Below are 9924 nucleotides of genomic sequence, written 5' to 3' on the forward strand. Positions count from 1 at the left end.
AAATCTCACATTATAATTGGTTTAAGGAGCATGCATTCAAACAAAATGGTAGTTTTGACCTCCTTCACCTTTGAATTTCTAAGTCGAACCACCAAGGTCTTTTTAAGCTTTCAACAATGGCGTGTGGTGGGAAGAAAACCTCTCGATTTTCTCTAGCTTCTCTAAGTCGAACCTTCCTTTCTCTTTCTCTTCTTTCTCCTTTCTTCCTTTCTTATCATTTTTCTTTCTCAACTCTTCCTTTCTTCTTGGGTGAAAGCTTTACAAAGTCCTCTCATCTTCATTTCCTTTGCAAACGGTGGATCTCTTAGGAAATCTCACTTATTGTCTTCATAGTTTCTTCTAAAAGTCGAACCTCCACTTTGCATGTTTCTTTCTTCTCTTTTTGCTTTGTGATGGGTGGACCTATCAAGGAAAGAGCCTTGAAAATGGCTTTCACTTTTTCATTTTGCCCACACATGGGCGGATTGCCCAAGGCCACATCCTTTTTCCATTATTTTCTTTTCTTTCCTCTTTACATGTCATGCTATCCCATTTCTCACTTTGTTATTAATGCCACTCTTCATTTTTGGCTTGTGCATGCAAGGTTTTCCTTGTCCATTCCTTTATCATTTGGATAAATTACTTTGCTCATGCATTGATTCACATGGTAGTCTTTTTTTTTATTTCATTTGCCACCTTATTCCTCCAATCACACTCCTTGCAGAAGTTTCACTTGACATTTTATTTGGCCATTAATTCAACCATTCAAGTCACATGCAACCCACATTTCATTTTCCTCATTTGGTTACCTAATGCACCAATCTTATTACATGCAAATAAACTTAACTTTATTCTTTCTTTTTCTTCACATGGTGGAGGTCCTACATGTTTCACACTAACTTTTCTTTTTTTTTTTCATGTTATGATTTGCATGTAATAGTGAATTCACATGCACACTTCATATCTTGCATAATCCAGCTTTCCTTGGTTAATTGGTTCACATTTAACTTCAAATGTCAAAATTGCACGTAAGCCCTCTAACTTTTCCTTATTTACCATGTGAATTTTCATCCTTCACAATTTGGTCCTTCCAACATTTATTTAATTCCATATTCCTTCTATTTTCCTTTCTTTACACTTGTACAAATAAAATATAAAATTTGCACCTCACCAAGGTGCCACCATAATATTTAAATATATACTTACCCGCTCTAACTTTATTTAATAAAGACACGCGAGCCGCACTAACGTCGTTTTTCTTCAAAGTTCTTTTTTACTTCTTCTCCCCCCACTTAGACTAGTCATATAGTCATTCTTCATGACTAATTCCAATAGAAAATAAAATATTAATATTTTAATATTATTTTATTCTAGAATACTCCACTTGTCTCCTTGGGTCTCAAAGTGTTTCACTTGCCTCAGTTCATTCCAAATCACCTTTTAACTTGCTAATTCATTCTCTGTAAAAATATTATTATTTAATTATTATTTTCTCGCATATAGAATATTTTATTCTAAAATATTTCTTTCAACCATCGTCGCTCTTTGACACTTAAATTTACATCAATTGACCCTTCATCTTATGGATTAGGTCTTATTGGCTTCTATACAAGAATACAGGGTGTTACAATTAGTCATAAGTAAGAAAGAATATTAAAAATTCAAACTACATATTGGGTTCAATTGCAATCCTAGATAAAGAAATTTTGTTTATGCTGAATATTAAAAACATAATCCAAAGAAGTTTAACCATCAATAACAATTCAATAAAACCAAAGAAGAAAAGAAAACTAAAGATTGTCACATCATCGATCTTCAATCTACAAAGTTTTTCTCACTTTCTTGAGTGCTTGACAGCTACTTTTTCTTTTGAGAAACCAAGCTTAAATATGTCTTTAAATTGCTTCAAAAGATGACTTTAAATAGCCTTTAAAAAACTTAATTTTAGTTAAAATTGGAAAAGCCATTGCTCGGGATATTGACATGGCGCGGAGGCCTCAATTTCTTGATGCTGTAACACCGTTTCCTCTGATGGTTGTATGGTAGCTTTCTTCTCCTTAGCGTTGCAGCCTAAAATTTTTAGTGTTGCAGTGATACACTTGTTGTCTCCTAGTGCACTTTGCTACACTCAATCAACTTGTGACTCAATTTTCTCCTCTATTTGGTTGAAATCTCACCTCGAGAAAGAGTATAAGTTAGGAAATCCTTAGGTGAGCATATAAATTTCATGTTTTGAATAATAAACTTATTTTTAACTTTCAAAAAGAATTTATTAACACTTTGGTTGTCTATCACTTTTGAAGTAGAAATTTTTCTAAGTTTGGAAGGGGTCAAAATATGTGATTTTTATAAAACAATCTTTTAGAAATAAAAAAAAAATGATGGTAGTGATTCCTTTGATATTTAGATGACCAAAAATGACTTTTTTATAATTTTTGGAGTACGTTTCTATGGTATATGAGAACCACAAATTTAATTTTAGTTGAACTTTTTCAATTTTATTCTTGAAACAAAAATTTAGATGTTGATTTTTTTTTATATTTTTATTGAATCCAAATGGGGAAGTAAGGATTTTTATTGCTTTTGGATGGTTATTCTAGTTATAATCAAATTGTTATTGCTATTGAAGACCTAGAGAAAACCACCTTTACTTGTCCATATGGGACTTTTTCTTTTAGGAGAATGCCTTTTGGGCTTTGTAATGCTCCAACTACTTTTTAGAGATGCATGATGTCAATTTTTTCTAATATGGTTGAAAAATGCTTGGAAGTTTTTATGGATGATTTTCAATTTTGGGAATAATTTTGATGATTGTCTATTTAATCTTGCCAGAGTCGTTAAAAGATGTGAAGAAACTAATTTAGTTTTAAATTAGGAAAAATGTCAGTTTATGGTGTAAGAAGGCATAGCCCTTGGACATTAACTCTTTAGCAAAGGTTTGGAAGTAGACAAAGCAAAAATTGAAAGAATTAAAAAACTTCCACCTCTTACTAATGTGAAAGGTATTCATACTTTTTGAGACATGCTGGATTTCATAGGCAATTTATTAGAGATATTTCTAACATTTCTAAGCCACTTTGCAATTTGTTGGAAAAAGATACTCCTTTTAATTTTAAAGATACTTGCCATTATGCTTTTGTTGAACTAAAAAAGTGATTAATTTTTTATCCTATTATCATTGTTCCATATTAGAATCTTCCTTTTCAACTAATGTGTGATGTTAGTGATTATGCAGCTGGCACTATTTTGGGTCAAAGAAAAGAGAAAATTTTACATCCAATTTATTATGTCAACAAAAAATTGATTGATGCCCAATTAAATTACACAACTACTAAAAGAGAGCTGTTTGCTATTGTTCACGCTTGTGATAAATTTTGCTCCTATATTCTAAGCACTAAAGTCATTGTTTATATTGACCATTTTGCTATTAAGTATTTGATTGAAAAAATAGATTCCAAACCATGCTTGATAAGGTGGGTACTTTTGCTTCAAGAATTTGATTTGGAGATTCGAGACAGAAAAGGTACAAAAAATCAAGTGGTAGACCATTTATCAAGATTGGAGAATGGGGGACAAGCTAGAAATTCTATTGTGATCAGGGAGACTTTTCTTGATGAGCAACTATTTCAAATATAGCAAGCAAAAAAATTTACCATGGTATGGTTATTTTGTGAACTATATTGTACGTAATCTTTTCCCTTTGATTTAAATTCTCAACAAAAGAAGAAATTCTTGCATGATGTCAAAAGTTATTTGTGGGATGAGCCTTTTCTTTACAACCGATGTGTGGACCAAATTCTTAGAAACTGTGTTCCAAAAGAAAATTTTGAGAATATTCTTCGTATCTATTATTCTTTTGATTATGGGGGAAAAAGAACTATTGCCAAGATTTTACAATCCAGTTTTTGTTGGCCTTCTCTTTTTAAAAATGCTCATTATTTTGTTCAAAAATGTGACAAATGTCAATGAGTTGGCAATATATCTAAGAGACATGAGATGCCTCTCAACAACATCTATGAGGTAGAAATTTTTTATTTTTAGGGAACTGACTTTATGGGTCCATTTATTTCAACATTCAATAATGAATATATCTTGGTTGTTGTTGATAATGTGTCTAAAAGGGTTGAAGCCATAGCATTGCAAAAATATGACTCTAAGGTAGTAATGAGTTTCTTGAAAAAGTACATCTTTACTCGCTTTGGTACACTTAGAGCCATAATTAGTGATGAAGGCTCTCATTTTTGCAATAAATATTTAAAGGCACTCCTTGCAAAATATGGGGTCTAGCATAAGATTGCCACTGCTTATCATCCCCAAATTGGTAACGAAGCTAAAGTTGCAAATAGAGAAATCAAAATAATTTTAGAGAAAACTATGTGTCCATTAAGAAAAGAATGGTCAAAAAGATTAGATGATGCATTATGGGGATATAAGACTGCATATAAAACTCTAATTGGGATGTCTCCTTTTAGATTGGTTTTTGGAAAAGCTGGTCATCTTCTTGTTGAACTTGAACATAAGGCATATTGGGCGACCAAAAGGTTGAATTTTGATATTCAAGTAGCTAGAGAAAAGCGTCTTCTGTAGCTTAATGAGTTAGATGAGTTCTGCCTTAAAGCTTAAGAGAATGCAAGAATCTACAAGGAAAAAACTAAGAGATGACATGACAAGAAAATCCTTAAGTGTCAATTAGAACCAAGCTAACATGTTTTGCTTTACAATTCTAGATTGAGATCATTTCTAGGTAAGCTTAAGCCTAGATGGTTAGGACCTTTTTGCTGTTATGAAAGTATTCCCTCATGGAGCAATGGAAGTCCTTGATGAAAGCTTAAACGATAAATTCAAGGTGAATGGGTAGCGTCACAAACATTATTGGGAAGGTGAATTCTACTAGATTTCAACCATGGTTATAGAAAAGAATGAAGTTCAAAATTAACAATTAAAATTGAATAGCATAGCAAAATAAACATAAAAAACTGAAACCTCCATAGGGTCACTTGTTTTGGCATTTGATCGGATTAACTTTCATACGTACAAGCAAATGACCAAAATCATACCTTTAGTCGTAATTTCAATAAATTACAAGTCATGACCCTTTTTCTTGAGCATGAGTGTCATCTAGTAATGCATTATGACCACCAAAATATTAAAGAGTCAATTAAAGAATTTGATAAAGGCCTTAAGTGATAAGCCTCTCAGTGCAATACGATCTTTTCATCAAATATCCTAGATATGTTATAAAGCATGGTTCAATGTCTACTTATGACATTTCATATTAGTTCTTATAATTTATGACTAACCTTATGAATTTAGGAAACTAACTTTTCTCAAATTCATCATGCTTTGGCCAAAGATTTAATACAAGTTAATCAAAAATTGAGAACAAGTGAGATACATCCCCTTATATCACTTAGGGTGATGAATCCTTTCTTGACCACTCATGCGCCTTTACATACTTCATGTAATACTCTAAAACACCATCTTTAGGCATCTGGTCACCTCTAGACCTGTAAGGGTGAAATCAAAGTATTTCATTTCCCATACAACAAACACCTACAAGTTATCCTCAAGTATTCTATATACCTCAATCTATGAGATTGATTGCTTACTTCTCAAGTAATGAGGCTTAACACATACCAGTCTTTGAGCATTATCAATGCCTTGTCTTGACAATACAATGACTAGGAACAATTTTAAAAACATGGCTTTGATGTATAGTGATCTCATAATTGTAATAACTTTACAATTCTCTTGCAAGTCCTTTATGTTCCATGGGCTTTTTCTAATTAGTATTTAATAACTCCTTATTATTGCACTAACATGAAAGAAAATATCTATCACATATAGTTATACGATTAAATATGAATTAAATGACAATATAAAACTTTGGCCAATCTAATTGGCTTAAGGGCATATATCAACAATCTCCCACTTGCACTTGAGTAAGTTGCTAATGTATCCAATATTGAACTTTTTCACTTAGTAATTGTGTCTTTATTAGGACAACTCAAATTGTAATACTTGGGAATATGTTAGTTTATATGTTTAACAATTTCCATTGTCATGATCGAAATACTATTTAGATCACAACCAAACCTTGATTCCATTATTATGGCTCTTGTTGTTATTTTAACAATTCGAAATCATTTATTGGTTTATTGAACCAATGATTCAAATATCTTTCCTTTTTCATTCTAAATAAAAGGATTTCTATCTAATTATAGATATAACCATGTAGTTACCCTTTGTTTTGGAACCATTCCAAGACAACTGCCCAATTATGACTTTATGTCACTTTTAACACTCAAGATTCTTTTTATGCTAAACTCCTTTAACATGTCATCCTAAATTCTTTTGTTGAGTGCTCTTTTAGGCTCTAACTATTTGGTCCTATTTCAATTTTTTTACTAGTAAATGTATCTTATACACTTTTGATGAGTAACTTATCTTACTCCCACTAATCTTATGATTTGCACAAAATACGTTTATCTTGTTCAATGTATTCAACTACTTTGAATTTATTACATTAAATAGAGATTATTATCCAATCATTCATGTTAGATCATTTAGTAGACTCATCTTATATGAATAATGCATTACTATGCATCCTACTAATATTGGATTTCATAATTTCATGACCTTTGACCTTAGAAGTGTCATTAGCTCCCACTATTTCTATCAAGTATAGAAATCTTACTGAGTAAACCTATTTACTTTCCTTTAGTGTGTTATATCCATAACTTTTTGGTATACTTACATATCATAAGTCGTTCATCATTGGTTATGGGACGAAATCTTCTTAAAGGCTAACTCGTGTGATTAAATGGGTTTGGAATGCTTTGTGATTCATTTTTTATGAATTCATTATGATAATCAATTGTCATTTAGTTCTAAGTAATCTTAATTTAGATATAAGATTTCAATAAGAAGGCTTTTTGACTAAATATGTTCATAATCTTATTATGAATTCATTGAGTTAGGACTCAATTTGATCTAAGTGATCTCATTAATTTTCCTTTTGATTCATAATTAAAAGAAAAATAATCTCACAATGATCTTATCATTATGACTTAGTATTGATTATCATATATGCAAAGTCATACTTACAGATAAATAATTTAGAACAATTAAAAACTAAAATGAGATATAATGTAAATATATAAATATATACAAGCTAAGCATCTCATGCTAGCAAAATATAAATCTATGTTTCCCAAATATAAAATAAAATTTTCGGCCATAAGCCCAAAACTAAAATACCTCATCTTAGCAATCATGTCATGAAAACATTCAGTGTTCTAAAATTATTTATTATTCTACAATCTAATCTAGGCCTATAACAACCTTTTCCTTTGATCGTTACCAGCGTCTGAGACTTGTGAGTGAACTCGTCAAATCCCGAACAAGCCTCCGTTAAGTTTCCAAACAATTTAAACTCAACTTACAATTTTAATGCTATAGTTCACTTAAACCAAATGATCGCAATATTCAAAATGTAGCGTCTAGATACCAATAACTAGGTTTAATAACTCCACAACATATTTAACATAATAAGTGGTAATCATTACACATCCTCGAGTTTTAGCAAATGCATTTCCACAAACTATTTATCATCATAAGTCTGAGTACTTGACACAACACGACCTTTAGGTAGCGGAGTAACTCAGAGTGGAAGTCTAAGAGATGCCATTACCTACGTTGCAGCTAGTCTTGAGGTGCTGAGTGATGTACTTGTACCGATTACTTATCTGTAAAAGGATATGAGGGGGTGAGTCTCATAAACTCAGTGATCATCAACTCCATGAGTAGGGCATTGATGGAAAACAAGCTAAAGGCAGAAGATTTGAATATTAAAAAAAATATGAGAATATATGTAAACAACTTAACTCAGAAAGGGAGGTTTGTGCCATATATGTAAAACCTGTAAGTTAATGTAAGATAGTCGTTTAAATCAAATATCAAACCAATTCATGTAAAGATTTCTGCTGTCGAAATCATTTAGCAACTGGCTTAAAACAATTTAATATCATCATACATGCTCTCGTAAAATTCAACATTAACCAAGTTTATATGCAAATTTGTAAATCCAATGCCATCGTATAAGTAAAGGAGCTACGGGAAACCGTTATTTCTCACCATGTGAAAAAAACTATGTGCATAAAACCTAAAGAGATATCACTCTCGAGTAGGAATAGAAATAAAGAACATGTGGACCCGTTTCCATGTAAAAACATTTGGGAGCTCCGCTCCACCGGATCCCCATATGGCATGGCAGTCTCAACGATGTTGGTCGACATTGGATAAATCAAGCGGTCGCAACCGCGTATTACAACTTATGGCCTAGCCACATACAGTCACAGACCATGGCCCTAGCCATGTCTAACAGCACGTTGGTGACCTAAACATTCTCTAGCTAGAGCTCACTTGTGCACAAGGGTCACACTTAACTGAAGTGACAATCGACCTACTCTTGAATCTCCCGGTTTGATAAAACCATTTAAAAATATAGTTGGATTCTCAAAAGTTCATTTCAAAATCATTTCCAAAATATTCACGTAGTAACAAGATAAGATCACTTATAAGACTTTAAAATATAAACTCTTTGCTTGAGATTGAAAAATCGTTTAGCATGGTTAATATGCGTTTCAATCGTGAATGCACATCACACAAACTATAAGGCACATAGTTGACATAAATCATATTAAAAAGCTTGTTTCTCAATTTCAAAAACCTTTACATATATATATATATATATAGCTTATGTATATTCAAAGCCATTTTCAAAGTAATAACATCCACAATTTCCTAGCATTTCTACCAATTCATTCTTTCCACAAATTTGCATTCAAAATAAATCAACACGTATTCATATATATAATTAAGAAGATTTTAAAATAGACACCCCCTACTCACATCACAATAGCGGGACGCTATGTCGCTATTGATTTGAGCGCGTATCTAGCTAATTTTTACTTACCGATCATTCATTACCTCCTCCTACATGCCACCATGGCAACTTTACTTGCTTATACGCTTCCTAGCAATCATTCAAACCCAATACATTTAATTATACACACGAATGGTAGCAACTTTACCAAAGTAGTCTTAAATCTTTGCATGCATAATTCTTATCCTTTATTTTCTTCAACATTACATTCTCACAACCATTATAGATATTCTTCCTAACCCATAGTCATATAGCATAAACAATTAAGGATTAGGCCACAATTTGTCTTATCTTTCCTCAATAATTCAACTTGAACTAAAATCAAGAAATCTTAAGCTCTTTGGTAGCAAAATCTCACATTCCTTGTGATTCACCAACATGCATGGTTTTTCTTGGCTCCCATATGGTATTCTTTTGCTGCCACAAACATTTTCACACATCATAATCGGTTCAAAGAGCATAAATTCAACCAAACTAACAATTTCTATCTTCCTTACCTTGAAATATTTAAGCCAAACCACCAAACTCTCCTTAAACTTCAACAATGGCGTGTGGGTGGGAGGAAATACCTTTTAGTTTTTCTCTAGTTTCTCCAAGCCGAACCTTCCTTCCTTTCTCTCTTTTCTTTCCTTCTTTCCTTTCCTTTCTCTTTTCTTCTTGGTTGTGGGCGGACCTCTCAAGGCCAAAGCCTTGAAAATGGCTTCACTTTTTCATTTTTGCCCACACATGGGCGGATTGCCCAAGCCACAATTCTTTGCCATTATTTTCTTTTCTTTTCTCTTTAGCTTCCTTGCATGGGCGGATTGCTTGAAGCTTGATGGCCTATTTGTCATTTCTCCTTTGTTTTTATGGGGTAAAAGTACAAGGCAAAAAGCCTTTGAATTCTTTCCATTGCCACATCCATTTTCCATCCTTTTTCATTTTTTTCCTTGATTTCTTTATTCTATTCTTTTTCTTTTCATCTCTTTATTTGCTCTTTATTCTTATTGGACCAACTC

The 9924-nt window shown here is 32.3% G+C and overlaps 1 long non-coding RNA gene across 1 annotated transcript; it reads right to left on the minus strand.

The window, feature by feature from the left end:
• Positions 1 to 7501: 7501 nt before the first annotated feature.
• On the minus strand, positions 7502 to 9664 carry LOC110426986 (uncharacterized). Its single transcript, XR_002446219.2, has 4 exons — positions 9424 to 9664; positions 9285 to 9343; positions 7867 to 7900; positions 7502 to 7727 (listed from the first exon to the last, which is right to left on the minus strand). It is a non-coding gene; the product is annotated as an uncharacterized LOC110426986 (long non-coding RNA).
• Positions 9665 to 9924: the final 260 nt, after the last annotated feature.

This window comes from Theobroma umbraticum, unplaced genomic scaffold, assembly GCF_002168275.2.
Source record: "Theobroma umbraticum cultivar Fairchild unplaced genomic scaffold, ASM216827v3 scaffold_239.1, whole genome shotgun sequence".
Classification (NCBI taxonomy): domain Eukaryota; kingdom Viridiplantae; phylum Streptophyta; class Magnoliopsida; order Malvales; family Malvaceae; genus Theobroma; species Theobroma umbraticum.